Source organism: Stegostoma tigrinum, chromosome 23, assembly GCF_030684315.1.
Source record: "Stegostoma tigrinum isolate sSteTig4 chromosome 23, sSteTig4.hap1, whole genome shotgun sequence".
In the NCBI taxonomy this organism is placed as follows: Eukaryota; Metazoa; Chordata; class Chondrichthyes; order Orectolobiformes; family Stegostomatidae; genus Stegostoma; species Stegostoma tigrinum.
This window is the reverse complement of record NC_081376.1, coordinates 4,212,018-4,235,392: the sequence shown is the minus strand read 5'-3', so window position 1 is coordinate 4,235,392 and position 23,375 is coordinate 4,212,018. Positions and strand designations below refer to the sequence as shown.

Here is a 23,375-nt window from a genome sequence, read left to right as displayed (position 1 = left end):
TGACAAAAGGCACTCTATCAGTTATATCCTGTGTCTGTCTTCTGGGCAGGTTGTTGCAATTTTTTGCTGTGGGACATTGGAAGGGGCGATTGATGAGTTGAGCTTTGTATCCTGCTCTTATGAGGGTGTCCTTTAACACCTTCAGATGTCCATTGCATTTCTCATCATCTGAGCAGATTGTCTGAATACTCAGGCTTGTCAGTAGAGGATGGCTTCTTTAATATGTTTAGGGTGGAAGCTAGAGAAGTCCAGCATCGTGAGGTTATCTGTGGGCTTGCTCAGTGCCTCACTCTACTGATGTGTCCATCATTGATAGAGATGTGTGTGGCCAAGAACGAGACTGATTCTGAAGAGTAGTCCATGGTACGGCTGATTGTGGTATGAAACTTGTTGATATCGCTATATAGTCGTTTCAGTGATTCATAGAACATAGAACAGTACTGCACAGTACAGGCCCTTCAGCCTGTGATGTTGTGCCGACCTATTATCCTACTAAGATACTGCATACGCTACATTTTACTATCCTCACGGGCCTATCCAAGAGTCGCTTAAATGTCCCTAATGTATCTGACTCCAGCGCATTCCACACACCCACCACTCTGTGTGAAGAACCTACCTCTGACTTCTCCTCTATACCTTCCTCCAATCACCTTAAATTATGCCCCCTTGTAATTGTCTATTACACTGCTGCATTTGTATGGTATGATCTGCCTGTAAAGCACATGAAATAACACTTTTCACTGTACCTTGGGACATGTAACAGTAATAAATCAAATCAAATCAAAATATTTCTTCCTTAATGAAGCAAAGTCACCAGCAGAAGCACTTCAGTGGTTTACAAAGGTGGCTTGCCACCACCTCGTCAAGGACATTTAGGGACAGGGAGCAAGTACTGAACTTGTGCAATGCTGCCCACATTACGAGTGAATAAATTTTAAAAAAATCATATGTGGGGGATGTGATTACACTAAATCTGGTCAGTGTTGTAACTGGTCAAAATGATTGACTTGAATTGAATTGAATCCCAGTCACCAGGGCCATGGATTCTCAGGGCTTGAAAATCTTTCCTCCAAAGCTCCCACAGACAAGTTATACCAACTTCATTCACCAATAGCAGCAACACAAGAAGCTAATATAATGTTGTTAAATTTTTTACCAGGATGTTGATAGGGTTGGAGGGTTTGAACTGCAGGGAAAGGCTGACTAGTCTGGTGCTGTTTTCCCATGAGTGTCAGAGGCTGAGGGGTGACCTTACAGAGGACTATAAAATCATGAAGGGCATGGATAGGGTAAATAGACCAAGTCTTTTTCCCAAGGTAAGGGAGTCCAAAACTAGAGGGAATAGATTTAAGGTGAGAGGGGCAAGATTTAAAAAGGCCCTAAAGGGGTGACATTTTCACACAGAGGATGATGAGTGTGTGGAAAGAGCTGCCAGATGAAGTGGTGGAGGCTGATACAATTACAACATTTAAAAAGCATCTGGATGGGTACATGAATAGGAAGGGTCTGGGGAATATGGGCCAAATGCTGGAAAATGGGACGAGATTAATATGGGACTTCTGGTCGGCATGGACGAGTTGGACCGAGGGGTCTTTTTCCATGCTGTACATCTCTCTGACACTATAATTAGCAACAATGAAGTTTGCAAAAGAGATAGAGTGCAATGGAGACCCACACCTGGAAAGAAACTAAGCTTTAATATAAAGGAGCTGTAGGGAAGTGGAAAATGTGAAGGAGAAAATGTCCAGCTTGGCAGTGTTTTTGTACAGCTGCAGGCCTCTGGTTTGATTCAACAGCTGGAGACAGGTAAGAAACCCTTTCTGAAAGAAAAATAAAATCGCTGTCATAGAAGGAAATACACAAAATATTTTTCAAGTTGAATATTTACAGCGAAAAGGGAGAAAATAAGAAGAAATTTCTAATTAGGTCCTTTGAGGTTTGCAACAATAACAATAGAATATTTTCGTAAATCTTTTTGTGCTGATGAGAGATCACCTCTGGACATTTTTTGGTGTGATTTGCCAAAGTGGTATTTGTCACTTATTTGGGAAGTCTTTCTTTTATATGTTAAGAGAAACAACAGAAGAATGTACTGTTCTGTTCATAATTCCCATTTGCAATATTAGTATAGTTATATTTATACGCACTGAGCTCATAATATTCAGGGTGAGATTCTGTTGGCTGACGGAGTATCTTTCAGCACTGATTGGAAATTCAGTAGGAAACTGTCCAAGAAATTCTGCAGGGCAGGCACTAAGTGATTGCTATCCTCCGGGATTCAGGACTTCAGTGGTGGAAATCCCAGTCACTGAGAGCTGCAGGCCAATCAGCAGGTCCTCGTTGTTTCCAGTGCTGGTGCAAACAGTATCAGCCGCTGGTAATTTACCCACTAGAGTTCCAGGATTGATGGAAGGCATCCCAGGCCAAAGGTGAAAGAAGGATGGATGGTGATTCTGGGATGAGGGTGGGGATGGGGGTTGGTGGGATTTAGAGGCAAGGGGCAAAGGATGTCTTTCAGCAGTCTACATCTGCTTTCCCTCAGTTCTTGATGCCCAATCTATTGATCAGGCAGTGAGCAGCCTGGCATCATGGGATGGTCGAGAGTATCAAATTCCAAGAAGTGATGATCAACAATAATCTGTCCTGGTCCGCTCAAGTTGATGCTATGGTCAAGAACGTACAACAATGCCTCTACTTTCCCAGGAGGTGAAGGAAAATTGGCATGTCCTCAAGGACATTTGCCAATTTTTATTGATGCACCATAGAAAGTATTCCATCTGGATGCATCACAGCTTGGTGTGGCAACTGTTCTTCCCAAAAAACTACGGAGTCATGAACACAGCCTAGTGCATCACGCAAACCAGCCTTCCATCCAATGACCCCAGCTATACTTCCTGTTGCCTTGGAAAAGCAACCAACATCATCAAAGGCCCCTCCCACCCTGGCTATACTCTCTTCCAGCCTCTTCCATCAGCCAGAAGGTATAAAAGTTTGTATAGGTGCATGAATAGATTCAAGAACAGCATCTTTCCTGCTGTAATTAGATACCCAATTGGACCTCTTAGATTTTAAATTTAATGTTGATCTCATTCTTGGCGCACTTTCTCTATATTCGTAACATTGTATTTTTTGCTCTATTCTACTATCCCAATGCACTTTTTATGGTTTGATCTGCCTGTACTGTGCGCAAATCGAAACCTTTCACTGTGCGTAGGTAGATGTGACAATAATAAATTAAATCAAATCAAATCAAATTAAATGATCTAGGACAAAGAAAAGGCCATTCAGCCCCTGCTCTGCCATTCAATAAAGATCATGACTGATCTGACATGGCCTTGTCTTCAGTCTCTGCCCTGTCGCCTACAGCTGGTGTCTCCACTGTCAATCACAACTCTATCAAATTAAACCTCAATAATATAGAATGAACCAGCCTCCACAGCTCTCTGGGATCAAGACAATATACTAATAACCCATTGGGAGAAGGATTGTTTCCTCATTTCCATGTTAAACGGGGGCATCTCTTCTTTTCAAACTGTGTTCTCTAGTTCCAGATCTCCCCTGAGGGGAAGCATCATCTGAGCATCTCCCCCATCTAGGTCCTCTCAGAATCGCATATGTTTTAGTAAAATCACAAGATAAGACAAAACAAATTCTGGGAAGATATTCGAGGAACTGGGATGAGGGAATGGCCTGCATTCACAAATGGCTTGGGCTGACTAAATCCAGTGGTCAAGGTTCAGATCCGGTTCCACTTTCTGCAGCCTCATACGCTGCTAAGGCCCTTAAAAGAGTTTAACAGGATAGAACAAGTTGGCACCTATGATGGAATAGGTTTTAGTTTGTGCCTCAGACCACTGTCACTGTGGTGTTCCTGAGCCAAAAGGCTGCAGCATTGACGGAAATTGGTTTGGGCCCTTTGCCAGCACAAACAGCCATACATTTACATATTTAAGTGTGGGGCGAGGGGGAGCTGAATGTTGCTTTAGGCATACTGCTTGACGTAGATGTACATGGTTGGAGTAAGAAATGTTCTTTTGGGGCCATACACCGTGATGATAGGGCATCATCAACAGGTTTTTACATCTGTTAGACGATGCCTTGTAAGCCTAGCTTTCCAATTCCTCTTCCAGCAGATACCATTGGGTGGGAGGGTGTGGAGGAAGTAGAATAGTGTTGAGGTGGGTATATATCTGCAGGAGCCTGGCAAGCTGGTTCGAAACCCATCTTGCTTCTGGGAATTTGTCAATTTTTTATTGTAGGTTGTCAGACACTAAGGCCCTCACCCCTCAACCCTCATTTCCTCTCCTCCACATTTTCCCATACCACTTCCATGCCAAGACATGTCCTTCACTCAATCACATGTCACCTCAAACCCTCGACTGTAAAAGTGCTTAATTGTGTCTTCATTATGCAAGTTTAGCCTATAGTGCTAACTCATAACATAATTATCTCAATGAAGGGTTTGAGCTCTGAAGAAAACAGCAAACATTGTTTGATTGATACCTTTAAGTGTTTACAATAAGTTATTCTTTCTGTGATCACTTTTGTCAATGGCTTGAATTTGTTTGTCCAGGATTATGAGATGTGAAGTGCTTGAAGATTATGTTATTGGTAACTTAATAGTTTGTCTGTCTAACACTTTTATAGGGTTTAGGAATAGCAGTATTGTTTCAAAAGAAGTTGTAAGCCTGTGCATTTTCTTACTATGCATTTCCATACATGCCTTTTTTTTTGCTTTCAGCGTTTTTTTAATTCTGTATGCCCCGTGTTCAAGGTAAACAGACCAGAAAGCCACAAAAGACATGAGTTGGAGTGGGAGTCTGTAAAGGGTGGGCGGTACGAGTTGGTAATGGATTGGAATGGAAAGGCTATGGAAGAAACATTGGGAGTGTAGCTAAGACCTTTTGAAACCCCTTTCAGGGACCAAGAACCACAAGTCGTGGAGAAGCCAGAACAACTTGCCGAGTTGTGCAAAGTCAAAATCAAAATCAAATCAACCCTGCGATGGTGCTGACCGGGTTGGCAGCGAAGAGTGTGGGATCACTGTGTGTATCCTCGTCCTTAGCAAAAACTGGGGTCACTGGAAAAAGTGGTAGGAGCTCCAGAACTGGTCCTAATTGTTGTTTCTAAATAGCTCCAAAATCGTTCTAATTCTGAAGTAAGTGTTCAGAACATGTTATTTCATATTGACTATTTAAGAGCTGGACAATTTGCAGTCGTAATAGGGTAAGACCAAATAGGAATCTCAGCCCAAAGCTAGAATCAAATGTCCCCCATACTGATGAAAGCTAACATCACGAGAGTTACTTTATGCACCCAAGTAAAGGCTGATCCTCTGTAAAATTGAACCCATGACCTTTGTCTTAAAATTCATTGATTCTCGCATGCCTCACAATGAGGTAGATTGTAGTTTTTATTCATTAATCAAAGCCCATCACTGCTCCTCTTGCCTTCCGCAGTCCTCTGTTTTGTGCACTCATTAAAAAAGGCATCAGGTAGGAAGTGCAGCCCAGGAAAGCACCAGCATCGAACTGTTTGTCTGCTGGGAGCTGCTTGAAGTGACGTTCTTCCAACTTCAACTTTACAAACCGCCAAAATAACTGCGTTCCCTGAGGAGGAGCCATAAACAAGACTGAACAATCTTCCAATCACACCCTGGCTGCCTTTTTGACTATGGTAGACTTCATCAGGGTTAGCCCATCAATGCCATAGCAACAGGCTAAAGGAGACTAGCCCTCAGTGCTTCATCTAGACCACCAATACATGTATAGGATGCAACGTTACGAAAGCTAGCAACGTAAACCCCTCAGGATATCCTTGTGTCAAAGTCAACTGTTAATATTTTGCCTCAATTTTGGTCTCAAAAACATCACATTTCATATGAACAGCAAGAGCAATGAATAGCAGGAGCAATGAACAGTAGAAGCAATGCTACATGTATTATGTTGGAAAGAATGAAAGGTCTGTACATGTTGTCATATTATAAAAGTTAAATAAAAAAAGATGGAGTTGAGGAGAACTGCCAAAGGTAGGGAATTATCAACTTACTTTAAATTCCACTCACTGTCATTATTTGCATTGCTAAGTATATTGATACTCATTCTTTCTAAAAATATTCAATAACACACTGACTAATGACTATCATTAAAATAAAATGAAAATACTTGTACAAATAACATTTCTCAAATGATTTTCAAAAAGTTACTATAGCCTTGTATCCTGTTCCTTAGGTGTTATTAATTATTTTTCTCGCACTGTTCGAGCAGCTGACAGACTGAACTTATAGCTGTCGCTGTTGGCTACTGACACTCACCTTAACCACTGGGTCCCTCTCCAACTCTTTTGATTAATATCTTTCTGCTGTATATAACCTGACAGCTGCAGACAAACTGACCAGAAAATCCAGTGAGTTGTAGTGCTTGAGACCACAAGCATGTAGTTGCTCAGCAGAAACACTCCACGCTAAGGGCTGATTATTCAAAATATTTTCTAACTTGTCTGACAGCAAAACACCTAGAATAAGGATCATACTCAGAAGAGGCTGGTGCATGAACAGCCAAAACAAAATAGAAACTGAAATGGTTTCTAGTTCCCCTTATTTTTTGAAGTTTTTACTTTGGAGATGTCCAAAACTTTAAGCATAAAATAATTAAGAGATTTATTTAAAATAATTCTATGTAACAAGCAGCTTTCAAAATGGATCAGAAGGTGTTGGGAATTCATACTGAGGATCTAGACAGGGCACTGTTTGTCGTCCATCCCTAGTTGCCCCTAAGAATGTTGTGGTGAGCCACTTTCTTCTGTGGACCATTCAGGTGAAGTTGGTCACATACTGCGGTGCTGGGAGTTCCTGGTTTTTGACCCAAGGACTATAAAGGGGCATTGGCAGACACGGAACAGGATGTCACCTCCCGGGGATATTGGAGTGGATGGTGTCCCAAATGCAACAGCAGCCCTTGCCCATCCAGGCAGTTCTGTGTTTGGGAGGTGCAGGTATTGGCTTGTAAAATGGTTATATTGTGTTCAGTGTAAAGTGGCTGGCCAATGTTTCCTTAGAACATATTACTGGCAGATTATGTGCATTTGTAAAGCAACAACTGTATGCTTGCGACACAAACTCTCCTGCAATTCACACTGTAATGAAAGGAGCATGGGTAAAAAATATGGATGCAAATGGAAATTTTTAAAAATTAATTTCTGGGATAAGGGCATAACAGGCCAGGATGGCATATATTGCCCATTCCTAATTGCTCAGCTGTCAGTTTAAGAGTTAACCACATTGCTGTGGGTCTGAAGTCACATGCAGGCCAGACAAGGTAAGCTTGGCAGTTTTCTTCCATAAAGGATATTTGTGAACCAGATGGGTTTTTCCTGACATTTGATAATTGATTCATGGCCATCATTAGATTCCTATTTCCAGATTTTTGTTGAATTCAAATTCCGCCATGGCGGGATTTCAGATTGGGTCTCCAGAACATTATCTGGGTCTCTGGATTAATAGTCCAGTGTTAATATCACACATTGCCTCTTATTTAAAATAATTCAGGGGATGGGAAAGCCACTATTTCCACAGTCAACTGTTGAATGAAAGCTGTTAGAAACAGCATAGAGGCAAGAGCTGTCCAAACTGGTGGTTGGGAGCCCAGGAGAGGCCACTGTGTGACCAGATGCCAAGGCAGCAATGGCCATTTTCAATTGTGTGCTCCTTCTCTAACAGGTCTCTTCTGATCTTACAGGTCTCTGCGCTCCACTCTCACTCTCGCTGGCTGTCCCTTCCCCTTCCCATCGCTCTCTGCCCCATCTCCCCTCAGATCTCACTGAGAGATTGCACAAATCTTCAAGCCTTGACCTGGAGGACACAGTGGGGAAATGTTTGAGAGGCACTGACACAGGGATAATGACTGTGCTATGACATCAAACCCTCAACTTCCATTTTTAAAAACAAAAACATTACTCAATTTTCCTTTCCAGGCGAACTCTGTAAATACTATGGATTGTGACTAATTGACCTTACAAGTTACAAAGAAGAGTCATTTTAGACTCAAGCCATTAACTCTGCTCTTTCTCCACAGATTCTGCTTTTTGAGTTTCTGCAGAACTTTCTGTTTTTATAACAGACCATTGTCATTGCCCTGGTCTGATTAGAGGCACCAAAAACATGTTCAATTAAAATGTCTCAGGACACTTTCAAAAATCAAATGGGGCACGAAAAAAAATTGCAAATAACTTTAAAGTCCTTTGGGGCTTGTCTATTTAGAGAGAGAAAAAAATATTTTTCTTTAAGGAGCAAGTCCTAGTGCCATCACTTGGGAACTGACTTAATGAGGCAGCTTACCTAACAAACAGAATCGATGAAGAGTGATCTTCCTGAATTAACAGTCGCTCACTTGCGTTGTTTATGGAGTCAATATTTCAGCAGCATTTTCCAGTGATGCAATCAATACGCACTGGACAAACAAAAGTCTTCAAAGATATCATTTAAAATGAGCAGAAAATTCTCCCTCCAAAATATATTAAAACCTTACAGAGAAATGTCTTAATAGATGAATCTTAAGAGGGGTTATGTAATTGATGCTTCCCCTTTAAGTTAAGCTGTGCGTAAAAAATCAGAAATTATTGCCCTGAAGCGGCTTAATGAAAGCAGATAGTGAAATACAAGCGGATCACCAGCTAAAAATAGAGCTTCGCAGAAACTATTGCCACACATCATTTGGGAAAGAATCCTGCCATGTTCTCGTAATTAATGTATGCTTACATCATGTCTTGAGAACAGCACCTGAATGAAAGAATTGTCTGAGGAGAAGCCAGTGCTAAACATGTAGTCAGGTGACTTTTATTTCATCACAAATGCTCACTTTGCAATTGTGAGCGGGTTCCCTGATTGAAATCACTGATTCATTTCAATATTAGCTGAATGCCAGGCAAGCAGAGGAAGTTGTTCAAGGCAAACAAACATACGAGTAAGGAGCGAAGCCCCTGGAGCCTGCTCTACTTTTCAATAAGATCATGGCCGTATTTTGACTTGTATGTTCCCATCTATCCGCGATAACCTTTAATTCCCCTGCCTGATTAGAAACTATCTGCACCCACCTTCAAAATATTCAATGGGCCCACACCTCCACCGCCTTCCAAAATCACTCAAACCTCCAAGAGGGAAAAACGTCTCTTCATTTCTATCCTGACAGGCAGAGACCCCCAATTTGAAAACCGCGTTCCCTGGTTCTGAACTGAGTTGCAAGAGGGAACATCCTTTCCATATTCTCCCTGTCGAGACCACTCAGAAACTTATCCATTTCGGTCAAGTCACTCCCTACTCTTCCTGCACATATTTGGACTGTTGTCATCTGTTATTCTGTTAAATTTTCTAACAGGGTTAAGTTTTTACAATTTCTTCTTTCTTTTGTTGGATTTAACTATAGTGTATGAATAAAGTGTATTTTGCTTCAAGCCTGGCAGTTTAACCAATCAAATTGCATCCAAAAACACAATTCATAGTGTTTGTCTTTAAAATAAGAAAAGGCTGGGTGCTAGGCTTTCATCTTAATATAATTTGAGGGGGTTTGGTTTGGTCATTAACAGTCTTCACAGACAGACAGGGCAATGTCAGAGGCACCCAACCAAAGGAAGAAACATTAACAGGTCCCCAGGACATTGCAGAGGTGACCGAGCCCTCCACCTCCACCCTGGCTGCCTTACTCCTCTGACACCAGGAGGTTCAGGTCAAGAAGGGTTTGCCATCACTTTGGCACAAAGACCTTCAGCATGTCTGGCTCATCCACACCAAGATGTTGGACTTGCCTAACCGAACCTCAAGGGCCAATGACCTCCATTATGGAGCTAGCTCCCTCCAGCCATCTGTAGAATGGGGATTGGGGGTATGCTCCTGCAGCCTGGTGGGAGGGAAAGAGAAAGAAATTAAACTGAAGGTACATGGGGGTCATGGCTGGCAGTGATATAAGTAGTTAAGTTTGTTTTTCACTGTTTGCTGTGGTAGGCGCTCTCTCTATGTAGGGGTCTAGACATTTCACTATGCCCATGCCTTCACTTTCTGGGTAAGGGCGCGCTAATGGGTTTGGGATCTCTGATCATCAGCAAGTACTGTACACCATGTGTATGTGTAACTAGAGCAGCGAGATGTGTACACGGCATCAGTTCTTTCTTACACCTTACGGCCTCACCTGATTCACCATCGCCTCCTGTTGGGCTGTGTGTACAGGAGGGTATATCTCAGGAAGTCTCCCAACAGAGTTAGTGACAGGGAGATGGAACCAATACTGTCAATGCTGCAGCATGGCCAGGGACTAGGCTCCCTGTAAGCGCCCATGTGGACAACAGGTCATGGGTTGGAGAATAATGTGTTCCCCAGTGAAGGCCCAGTGGCTGATTCCCCACAAGTCAGCTCACTTATCTCCTGTCCATTGCAAGCACATTCACAGCCACTCTGTTCTTTATTGCCCACACTCCAGTGTGCCTTATTGACGTGACAATGAGTGAGGCTCTCTGCTACGTGTTTTCCACCTGAGTATTAATATGCTGCTGAGAGATCCTCAACATTACCCTCTCCTAACCCTAATCATCAGTAACATCATAGAATCACAGAGTCAAACAGTATAGAAAGGGCCCTTTGGACCATTGAATCTGTACTATCAAAGATACACTATGACCTAAGTTTGTCCCACTTTCCTGCATTAGGCCCATGGTCTTGAATGTTACGACATTTCAGGTGCCCATCCAAGTACTTTTTAAACATTATAAGGTTAGCTACCTCAACTGCCTAGCAGCTATGCTTCAAGATGGTAGTGAAGTAGGGCACTCCAGCCAGAGCTCATCCTCTCCATCGTTCCTTTTCTCTTTTCTTCTAGCTTGTGTTTTTTCTCTCTTCTGCCTTTTCCCTCTTCTGCCAGTGACCTGGAGCAAAGATGGCTACTGGTTGGGAACTGGTGGAGTCTTCCACACAGAAACCCCAATAGAAAGACTGCAATGTTTATCCTTTTAGCTTCATTTCTTATTTTCTAATTTACGCATACACTATGTTTATCTGTAATATAGTGTAACCCTTTTCTCTATTTTCTCTATTTTTGCACCTATGATCTGTATCTAGGTATTTTGTACCTAAGATGTGCCATGTATTAGTGACATTGTACACTTTTCACTGCACTCCTGTTCTTTTGTAATTTGAGTTCACGTGACAATAAACATAATTCTAATTCCACCTCCTAGACAGTGCATCCCAGATTCCTGCTAGCCCCTGGGTGAAATCTGCTCTAAACCTCTTGTCTATTACCTTAAAAGTGTGCCCACTTTTTAACTGACCCCTCAAGTAAAGGGAACAGCTGCTTTCTATTCCGCGTCCCTCATGATCTAATACATCTCTATCAGCTCTATCAGGCTCTCCTCCCAACCTTCTCTACTCCAAGACAACAGCTTGAGCCCATACAGCCTCTCTTCATCGCTGAAATGCTCTATCCCAGGCAACATCCTGGTGAATCTCCTGTGCACCCTTTCCAGTGTAATCACACCCTTCCCGTAGTCTGGTGACCAGAACTGCACATAGTACTCCAGCTGTAACCCAAACAGTGTTCTGTACAGCTCCAACATGACCTCCCTGCTGTTATAATCTGTGTCTCGATGGATGAAAGCTAATGCCCCATCATTTAAAAATGCAGCATTATTTCCACATGCGCACCAATGGTGTTTGGCTCTCCATGACTCCTCAAAATCTTTATAGAAGATAAAGCTACAATATTCCACATTTACCCAACATCCAGAGGCCAAAGTTGTTGATCCATGCCTCAAACCCAATTCCCAGTTATTGATCCCATTCCTCTCCCTGGCAACTGCTTGAATGTTTAAAATGATGGCATCACCCCCAGTATAAACTTCCATTCATTTGTGCACATCATCAGTGAAGATGTCTATTTGCACTTATGTAATATCTTCTGACATTGCCCCTCTCAGATCATCTGCCAGTGAAACCATTATTAAGCCTTCATTGCCCCTAGACTCGACTAGTTGAATCCACTCCTGGTTGTTATCCCAAGTCTACACCCCATGCATTGCAGATCAATTTGAATGGATGATGCCAGACATGCCTGAAGCAGCGACACAGAGAGATGAAAAATATGTTGCTCCAGTCGGATAGTCTCGGCTTATCTCATGTAAGCAGTTGCAATCACTCTGTCCCTTTCTCATTGGCATTTGGCCAAGAGGCAGGGGAATGAGAAAGAGAGTTAGAGGGTGGTGCATAAGTCAGCAGGAAGTGGAGGTCACCGATGACAGGAGCAAGATAATGTTGATTTGGAGATTGATTCAGGAACTCATACAAGCAGAGAACTGTAGAATCATGGAATTGCTACAGTACAGATAGAGGCCATTTGGCCCATCGAGTTTACACTGACTCTCCAGAGAGTATGCCACACAGATTTAGCGTATCCCCACAACCCCACATTTCCCATGGCTAACCTACCCAGCCTGCATCTCTATGGACAATACAGGATGATTTAGCATGGCCAACCCACTTAAGTTGTTGCATCCTGATGGGGGAAACCAAACCTTGTGGGGTACTAGTCTTATAAGATTTAGAGTCATAGAATCATGCAGCATAGGATATAGCGTGTCTGAAAAACATTGGCTCTGAACTTACAATTACCATCAAAATACATCCATCTGATGCTAATCAAAAAAATGCCCACTGAGTATTTTACGTTCTTTATGGCCAGATGTCCAAGATAAGCCTTTTCCAGATGCCTCCACTGCAGTCTCTATTATCTGGTTTTCTATGCACCGTAATTGAGGTGGTACCATTCACTCGCTCTGATGAAGGGTCTAGGCCCGAAACGTCAGCTTTTGTGCTCCTGAGATGTTGCTGGGCCTGCTGTGTTCATCCAGCCTCACATTTTATTATATTGGATTCTCCAGCATCTGCAGTTCCCATTATCACTGGTACCATTCACTGTAATGATTCCAGGGGACATGGGGAAGCCTCTTGATGGCAGCAGTAAGCAACATGCGACTAGGTATTGAAAATTCTGGAGCATTGTTTATGGTACTACATAATCATTTGTTCCTTTTCCAAGGCAGGTTAGACTCAAACCTTTAGCTCCGTTTAGATCTCTCTCCACAGATGCTGCCAGACCTAGATTTCTGGGACCTGGGTTTGATACCATCCTCGGGTGACTATCTGTGTGGAGTTTGCATGTTCTCTCTGTGTTTGTGTGGGTTTCCTCCGGGTGCTCCAGTTTCCTCCCACATTCAAAAGTTGTGCAGGTTAGGTGGATTGGCCATGCTAAATTGCCCATGGTGTGCATGGATGTGCAGGTTAGGTGAATTAGCCAGGGTTACAGGAATAGTGTAAAAGTGTGGGTAGGGTTCTCTTTGGAGGGGTGGTGTGGGCTCAGAGGGCTGAATGACCTGCTTCCACATGTACAGGATCCATGTGATAGCTCCAGGTATATCTATAGCAGAGCTCTTGCTGGCAGTGATATCACAAATTTGAAACACTTCACCTGTAGGAAGTCAATGCACTGGCCTGCTGTCAGAGAGCGAATCCCATGGCTGATCTGTACCACACCTCCATTCAGCCATCCTTTGATCTGTATTGTTCAATCCTCTGGCCGTACACTAATCTCAGTCTGAACAGTGTCAATTAATGTAGCATCCAGTCCTTTGGAGGCCTAAGTTCCAGATGCCCAGAACACTTTGCTTGAGAAATTGGGACCATTTGCAACTTTTTGTCTGGGTAGTAGGAGTGTCCTTAAACATCTGAATGCCATGTGTGGCACCCATCAAAAGAACGGCACTGGATGCCACATTGCTGATGTATCAGAACGTCTGTAGTGAACATTGGGAAAGAGATAGGGCAGGCTGCCCAAGATCTTAGGGTGGATCACTGATGTGGATGGCATCAGTGTTAATTTCATAGTCCTACTTCAGCTCTAAAGAAATGGGATGCTGAAAGAGGTATTGCTGACTTCATGGCTTCCATGCAACCTTTTGGTCCCAGACTGGGATTTGCATCAACTATTTCCCCAACAATACAGTTTGTCTGGGAGAATGAACAGAGGCTACGCCATTTGGGATACTTTGCCGGAAAAGGGAGAAAGAGAAGGGAAAAGGATATCCATGGGATACCAGCATCTTTCAGTTTGCTTTGGATACAATTCTTTCTCTGAACCTCAGCAAGGAACAGTGTGAAAAATGCCTGAGCTTCAGTGACTCACTGAAATATCACGCACTGAATCTCACAGTGCAGGATGAAGAGTACATTGCAAGTAACATTGGGCAGCTAGGTCTCCACTGATTCATAAGAGGTGTCTCTATCTCTCTATTTCCAGACAGCTAAATGGATTTCTGTCTCTGCCAGACAACTGAGATGCATAAAATTATGTGAGGCATAGTTAGGGTAGACAGGAAGGAATGTTTCCCCTTGATGGAGGGATTAATGACCAGGGAGCATGGAAATGCCCCCTCCCAAATAGAATCAGAGCCAGACAGAATTCTTTCCTGCCAGAAGGAATCAGGGACTATCAGCATGTGGGAACTGCAGAATTCCCGATTGTGTAGACAGCCATTGATTTCACATGGATAACTTTGCAGGTTATGCATATTGGCCCCATCTTGGGCTAGAACTGAAAGGGATTCAGCTCCTTCAGTGTTCCGCTGGTGTGAGATCTTAGGCAATGAATCATACTGCTCCAGGCCCAATATCCTCTACAGCTGCCTTGCCACCTGCATTTGAGTCACCTTGGGGCACCAAACAGTACCTACTAGGTGCCAAGAGCTACACTGTCCACATGACTAAAGATTGCCATCCTTGCCCATGTGTCAAGCATGAGTTTGGTAGTACTCAGCCAAGTAGATGTCAAGACTTCTGGTGGTTCACTGTAACCTGACTATCATGAGGAGCTAGGCCTCACCATGATATGTGTGGTGTGAAGAGGAGAAGGGGGGGCAGGTAACCTTGGTAACAATAAATGGAAAAGTCGCAACAGCCCTACCAGCCCATAGGGCTGCTCTCTCTTCAGAGACAGGGACGACGGGTGTTGGCTTAAGCTGAGGATCATCGTGGCTCAGGTAAGGTGAGAGGTTGAGAAGCAGAGTCCATTATGTTAATGTCAGCCAATGCAGAAATTGAACCCACACTGTCAGTACTATTTTGCAATGCAAACCAGCTGTCCAGCCAATTTTGAACCTGGGTAACTCCTTTTTGGTTAGTTTGTCCACAATAAGCCCATCCAGTGGGATATGCACTCTCAATTCCTCTTCACCAACAATCTGTTCCCAGACCTTCCCTCTGTCAGTGTCTGATTGGTGGCTTTAATTTCATGTTGTGACCAAAAAATACTCATCACAAACCAAACTGATAACTAATTACTACACACACAAGTCAAATAATTGCCCTTAGTGCCTGTCTTCTGGGCTCCTTTACCTGTCTACAGCGCCAGACTCCAAGAACAATGTCCAAGTCATAGAGTCAGGGAGATCTACAGCACAGAAAAATGCCCTTCAGCCCATCAAGTCTCACTAGTCAAAAACAACCGCTGAATTATCCAGCACTTGGTCCACAGCCTTGTATGCTTTGGTATTGCAAGTGTACATCTAAATACTTCAATGTTATGAGGGCTTCTACCTCAACAGCCTTCCAGGCAGCAAGATCCAGATTGCCACTCTCTTCTGGGTGAGAAATCTTTTCCTCACATCTCCACGAAACCTTCAGCCCTTTCTCTTAAATCAGCAAGCTCTGGTCATTGATCCTCCATCAAAGGGAAATGCTCTTTCTTGTCTACACTATCTATGTCCCTTATAATTTTGTATATCTCAATCACTCCCCCATGTCAATCTCGTCCGCTCTAAGCAAAATGACCCCAGTCTGTCCAATGAGTGGCTGGTGGAAGAGACTGCAGATAGCTTCTTAAGGCTGGCCTCAAGCTGCCTTTTGTGCTTAAAGTTAAATTTTAAATTCCAGTCTCAGACTGCTCCACCTTGGCATGGCAGCTGCAGCCTGGAGAAGTTGATATCTGGCCACACTGGCTCTGTGGGCAGTGGTGGGAGGGTAAGTGCCCGTCTTCCTGAGAGAAGGCAGTGGGTCTGTGCTGTAGGGAGTTGCCAGTTCCCTGTGGCAGTGCATCAGTGATCCCAGCAGCCTGCCGGAGGACCAGGCTGAAACCCTCTGCACCTTGTAAACTGCAGTCGCTTATGGCAGCAGCCTGGATATGCACAGGCAACCAGCTGAGCTGGCATGACCTCAGTCTGAGCCAACCTCTACAGAGCTTAAACATTGAGCTCTGACATTATGCAATGTAGCACAAGCAAAAATGGCATCGGCCATGCAACTCTCCAGGATAATTACGTGCACAAGTGTGTGAATGGATTTGGTCTTGACTCCACAGTATTAACAAACACAGAGTACGTCGGAGAAACTCAAGCAGATTTAGCAGTATCTGGAAGAGAGAAGCAGCGTTATCATTTCAAGTCTGGTATGGCTTCTTCCAGATTTCTGAAGCAGAGTCATATCAGTCTCAAAGTGTTAACTCCGTCTCTCTCTCTCTCTCTCTCTCTCTCCCCAGAAGCTGTCAGACGTGTGTTTGTTTCAGGTTTCCAGCATCCACAGCATTTTTTTCATTTATTCCACAATGGGAAGGATGGGCTCCACACTTGCACAGTCCTATAGCAAGTTGATGCTCCTTGACTTTGACTGTGGTCAGCTTTCCCAATGCACGAAATGTTCGGTCATATAAATCCCTCAGCATTCTCTGACAGCCCCATTGAAGAGATCTACAGAACTGATACATGGCATCTGCCTCTGCTGAGCTAGAACCTGCACTACCCTTGCTCCTTTGATGGTTTCAGCCCTGGTATTATCATGGCTTTGGGACAGGCAGCCCAAGTTAAACCCTGCTGCTCCTGGTTTGTGTGCTACCTTGCTCTGCAAGGAAAGGTAAGTGTTGTGCATTTAGTGTGGGGGTTGAGGCAATCAGTTAAAGAATAGCTGGCGTGGTCATTGGATGTGATGTGAAAGACATAGCAATAGAAAGTATGTGAGGTTGTGATGGAAATTATGAATATCAGGCATGAGTCCTGATTGTTGCAGCGATAGGGATGCAACAGATTCATGAGTCCCTGAGGCCTGTAGTGTATTTGGTGAAATTTAACATTGTCACACACATTCATTGACCTTGAGAGATAGTAAGAACTGCTGATGCTGGAATCAGAGATAATGCAGTGACAAGCTGGAGGGATACTGCAGGCCAGATAGCATCAGAGGAGCAGGAAAGCTGACGTTTCGGGTCCCATTTCTGAAGAAGAGTCCCGACCTGAAACGTCAGCTTTCCTGCTCCTTTGATGCCGCCTGGCCTGCTGTATTCCTCCAGCTCCACACTGTGTTATCAATTTTGAAGTATATGTTTTGGCTACCTAATTATTTCCTGGAATATATGTCACTGAACTGGGCAGGAAACAATTACAACAGTGCCTTACATTCTGATCATCTTTGGTTAACAGAATAATACATTCAGATAATGCATTTTTAAGCAGCTTTTTTGATGCATCTCATAGGTATTCTAAGCCTAGAACTGGAAACTGGTGATATTTGCTGGCAAAAATTCAAACCATTACAAATGAGCATCCTTTTGCTGCCATTTATGACCTTTTTATTTTAACAATTTTCATTAAATGGTGATGACATGGCTGTCACAGATATACTTTAAATCGAATATCATGAACAGCCATCATTATGCTTTAGATTGAAAATGAGCCACTTAGAATTATGTGGGATATAAAATAACAACAGCTTTTCACTTCAGAAATTAACTGTGTATTTTTCCCAGAGGATTGCTTCTCATTTGTCATTGACCTGATGATGGTTGTGCCAAAAATTGGTGTACTTTAGATCAAAGACAAGCCAGCCAGCTTCACAGTCAACATCTCCTGTGTTTGAGAGTACATAATCTTCTCTTATAATCTCATTCTATTCCTCATCAAATTATAGTTCTATTAGTCCTTCATCTATAAGTAACTTTTTGGATTTGAGGTTTGAATAACAATTAATGTAATCTCTCTGGGCACCATGTGCAGCATTGTTCCCCTCTTTCTTATCTTCTGGTAACTTCCATTCCTAGTCGATCCCATTACAATCATCCCCATTCTGAGTCATCTCCTTTCCCATCATCCCCAATCCCAGTCAACTCCATTCCCAATTACCCCATTCCTATTCACCCCTCATATTTGCAGCTGCTCCAATTTCCAGTCATCCCCATCCGCAGTAGATTCTATTTCTAGAGAAGCCCTTTACAGTCACCCATATTCCAAGGCATCCCATTCCCAGTTTCCCCTATTCCCAATTACCCACATTCCCAGCCATCGCCCTTTACATTTGTCCATATTTTCAGTCACCCCCATACCCAGTCAACCCCATTTATAGTCAACTACATTGCTCAGCACCCTATTGCCAGTTGATTACAATCTCAATCATCCTGATTCCTAGTTGTCCCGCATTCCCCATTCCCCACATTTCCAGTCATCTCCAATCCCAGTTGGCTCCATTCCTGGTTGAACCCCTTCCTCGTTTAACTGTCGGCCATGTGGAATTCCCACCCCGCGCCCCCCCCCCCCCCCCCAAAATCTATGTTTCTTCAATGGCTAAGAGTCCCTCACTAGTAAAGCACATCAAAACTAATGCCTACAGTTGACCTGCTCCCCATGCACCAGGTATGGGTCAGTATGTATGCATACAGAAGGTATGTTATTGAAGACTAAGCTAGTAAGCGTTTCCAAAAATCAAGTCAGTGTTCTCTCAAGGGACAGAGAATACCATTGTGCCATTTTCATAATGATTTCCTGTGGCAATAATGAACTGATGCATTTCAGAAAATTGGTTTTGAGTCTTTATTTCCAGTTGCCAAATACTTTTCATGAAGGCAGCTCCCCTTGTATAAAAATAGCAACATGAATACAAGTGCACTTGTATTAATGAAAGTTAACACTGATTTACTGGTTACTGCTTCTTCTAAATGCGAGATGCTAAATAAAAGGCAGGTGACTATAGTTCAGCAATGAAGCATATGTTTTAATTCAGACATCTTTTGTTTTCTAGGTGTATGCTTCTGTGAAATAAAAATAAAAGTTGAGCTCAGCATAAAATCAGAAAACTCCCTGAGGGAGCAATCAAAATATTTGCACTCAGAGCCATACCCAGCACTGAGGCTGCTTTACTTCATTGTTTCAAAGTATCCAGTTCTGACTCAATGTCAAACATAGAAAGTTAGAGGCTCCCTTAAACTGTCACTCAGTTCACTTTGATTCTCTTTGAACTTCTCTTGCACAAACAGACATTTCAAGTACCCTGTATTTGCAGTATCAAGTGTAGGATCATTCTGGCCCACATGTACCAAGGACAGCTGGTGATGGAGATGGAGCCGGGAGAATAGAATCTCCACAGCATGGAAAGCAGACCATTTGACCCATCCAGTCCACACATCTCCACTCAAAGCATCCCACCTAGACCCACCCCTTTAGCTTATACCTGCATTTCCCATGGCTAACCCACCTAGCCTGCACATCTTTGGACACTTTGGGCAATTTCGCATGGCCAATCCAGCTAACCTGCACATTTTTGGACTGTGGAGGAAACTGGAGGAAACCCATACAGACACAAGGAGAATGTGCAGACTCCAATCAGTCACCCTAGGCTGGAATCGAACCTGGGTTCCTGGTGCAGCTAGGCAGCAATGCTAACCACTGTGCCACCATGCTGCCATGTGCATCCCACCATGGGAAAGAAAGGCTTCCAGGAGTCAGCTTCCTTTTCAGTAGGAAGACATCACTGCCAAAGTCAATGCTAATTCCCTGCTGGGCAATCCAATGCCTTGGGAACTTGGATGAATACAATCATGGTTGTGGAGAAACATCCACTGGGTGTTACTTCTGCACCCTGTTGTTGCAGAGAGCTGCTGGGGTGTGACTGCTGTGAAATCCCGGGAGGGTACTCCTGGTTTCCTGGCTATCTATCCATTGTCCTCTTCCACCACGCTCCTCATCAGAACCCTTGTTAGGGCAGCAAGACCTGGCATGACAGACAGCGCCAGCTCATCACTGCTTATGGACACTCACCACAACCACCTGAATGTCCTCAAAGGAAGCCTACCAGCACTCTAAGTCCCAAGCTGTAGCAACTGCACTGTCCCTCTATAGAAGCACTAGGATAAGAAAATAACCCCAGGAAATTGGACAATTGTGTGATGTAAAATGGATTGCCCAGAACGATTTCTGTTAACTATTAGATGTCAATATTGTTGAGTTATTTGCTAAATGGGTTTTATGGTCCCTGAATTAGTGCTCATATTTGCAATAATGGTGAAAATTCATCCTTGCTGGATGAAGCAAGGATGGTGATGGTATGGCTACTGGAACGCACGGCTAGATGTTAGTTCGACTGAGGATGTAAGGGATGGATCACGTGAAGTGTTCCTAATGAGCAGGAATTGTGCTGCTGGTCGATACTGTTCAGCAGAGGCCTTGTTCTGGCTTGCCTTCTGCTACCATTATGATGGTGATATTGAGGAGCATACAGCAAGGGCCCAGAAATCTAGATACATGCTCAAGGCTATATTGCAAAGGTCCTCTCAAAACACTGCAAGCAGTGAAATGGGTTCCTCAAGCAGACGGTCTGCTCCTGGTAGTCAGTTGCCTCCCTGTGTAGACCAGCTCCAGCCTCCTGACCCAACTCCAGTGGGGATATCCCTTACATTAGTAAGCTAGATATTGTTACTGAGACTGTGAGGAGATGTGAGGGTAGAAGTCCTCATTCTAAAAGATCTGAAGAAACCTTTGTACTAACCAAATCTTTATCATATCATAAGACTGGGTGAAGCTTAATGCTATTTTTGATGTTAACCCTTTCAGAACCATTAACTTATAGAACAGATGCTCCTGGATGTTAACCAACAGCTTCTGTTGATAAATTAGTGACCACCTGCATATATGCTGGACCAGCCTATAAAGACATTGCTGCCTGTTAGTGCCAAAGTTGCTGTTATAATTCTGGTATGTGAGAACCTTAGCTCATCCTTTTAAATGCTCAAAATGGTGGGTCATGCACTTTTTCAGTGAGCTGCTTTTAAATTTTGATGCCATTGCTTCTCACTTCTACATTAATCTTCAGCAGCACCAGTTAATTAGTAAATACCACTGTGTCAAGTGAGTGTCAAGTGACACCACATTATTGTAGAATATCATTTCCAGTTTATTAATGCAATGGTAGCCATTTGGGTACACACCAAATCCACTAAACCACTGTAATCTCATGCTAGAGACAGGAAGGGGTAATTTTGAATTGAACAGCAATGTGATATCGATTCAGCTGTGTGTTATACGTCACCCTGGATTTTAATTTCCATGCCATTGAATGGAGAGACGTATAACAGGTCACTGCATCGATGTTGCTCATTTTACAATAACACCCAGAGTTAAAGTTCACTCTATCGAGAATTCCTTTACATCTACAGAATAGTAACAGATCTTATATTATCTTATATCTTAAATCTGACTATAGATTTAAAACTCATTGAGAAATACAAACAGCAAGAGAGTTTCAGGTGACGTGACCTTATGCACTTGTGAAATCCATTCCCTGCTCCCATTTTCTCTATCTGTGAAACATTCATTCATCCTCTACTCAAGCAGTAAAAACACTTTAAAGGCTGAATGTAAATCCGTTTTGTTTTTCAACTGGTGTTGATTCCGGCCCCTCCCCCACTACACAGATATTTCACACCATTGGATCAGATCAAACTTTTAGGTAATTATATTTTTGTTTATATTTTATCTGTTGCCTAGATGTTACTCAAGGAGAGGTGAACTACTTCTACCAATGTAGCTGCCTGTAATAGTGGTGATTCTAGTGCAGAAAACAATATTGAAAAACAAGGTGCATTTGATGTGCAGGCATTGCTGTTCTGAAGGTGAAGTTTACAGTTCCCAGTAATGTTCACATACCGTGCGCACAGCATAGTTCTGTGACAACTACTGTCAGTTGAATTCTGAGTACCTGCTTCAGATGCTTTATGCATTTCTTCTGTTTGAATCCTTTAATTGATCACTACTTAATATATTAATTTCAGAGTAAGATAAGTGAAGTTGTTTGAACTAAAGTGCAGTTGAGAGAATTCTATGTTGTTATATCACCTGACCGTGGTCATTTCAAACTCTTCCACATTGTCCACCTAATGCACAATTGGAAAACCACTAAACAGGGAAGTTTTGGAGCGTCAAATAAATTTAAGGCTGTATATTTCCCTAAAACACGATGTGACTAATTTTCATGTTCTTCCAGTACTATGCCGTGTACAGTATTAACACAAATCTAACTTAGTCCTCGATCTAACCGATCTATTCATTTTTAAACAGTCCAGGTGTTGGAAATGGCTTAGATATTTAAATGTTGCTTGCGGTTAACTACAGGTTATCACACAAATAAAAGATTAAATCACAGGAAAACAAGCAAGCGACTCACCTCAGAAATGCTGTACGCTCTCTCTTACTCTGCATTTTACGTTCTACAGTGCGATGTTCTCAGTGGCTTTTCACTTCGATCTCCCCATCCGAAAATGAAAACAATTAAATTTTGTGTAAGGTATTTATTGTCTGGGAGTTGGGCCCCGGGGCTGCTCTGATCGAGCTGAGCTCCCCCTTTTCCCTAAATGGTATAGTCATGTGCTTTGTGCCTGGAAGCTATTTCTCTTTCAGCCACGAAACATTTATAAATACAGCATTCGCTCTTTTGATGTAGTTATTAGCACACGGCATGGTCACACTTTTCTCATTTTGTTTAGAAAGCGAAAGCCAAACTTGCATGGGAATGACAACTTTTCACTGCTTTCTTTCATTTTAACAAAGCATAGAGCTAAAGAGAGTGGACTCACTTTCACTGGCAGAAAATGCATAATCCTCAAAAAAAAAGTCTGTTTTAGAGGCACTATTTCACATCACCTCCAACTTGTCTCTTTTTGCCTACTTTGGGAGAAGGTCCTGAAATGAGGGAGAGATTTTACACCAGGTGGAAAATGATGTCTTGAAAACAGGACTGTTCAGTTAAATTCAGCCTGTGCACAATCTGTTATAGAGTTGGTTGTTTGACACAAGCCCAATAAAGTTTTCGATGAGGGAGCCGAGCCAGCAGGCAAAAGCAATATTTATTTGAACAACCTCACCAACAGACACCACAAGCTTAGGGAGTGCAAGATATTACCCAGCTTCGTTCAGAATATTGGAAAAATGGCATCAGGCAAATGGTTTATTAGCCATTTGGAAAATGTATCATGTAATATTCTTTTGACAAGTCCTGCATAGCACAATAATCTATTTTTTACAGACGAATGTAG

At 42.8% G+C, this 23,375-nt stretch overlaps 1 protein-coding gene across 1 annotated transcript in view; it reads right to left on the bottom strand.

The window, feature by feature from the left end:
* The window catches only part of prr35 (proline rich 35), a 52,176-nt gene extending 29,584 nt beyond the window's left edge, over positions 1-22,592 (bottom strand). The window contains exon 1 of the mRNA XM_048551780.2: positions 22,508-22,592. The gene's annotated coding sequence lies outside the window, so the exon portion shown is untranslated. The remainder of the gene's footprint in view (positions 1-22,507) is intronic.
* Positions 22,593-23,375: the final 783 nt, after the last annotated feature.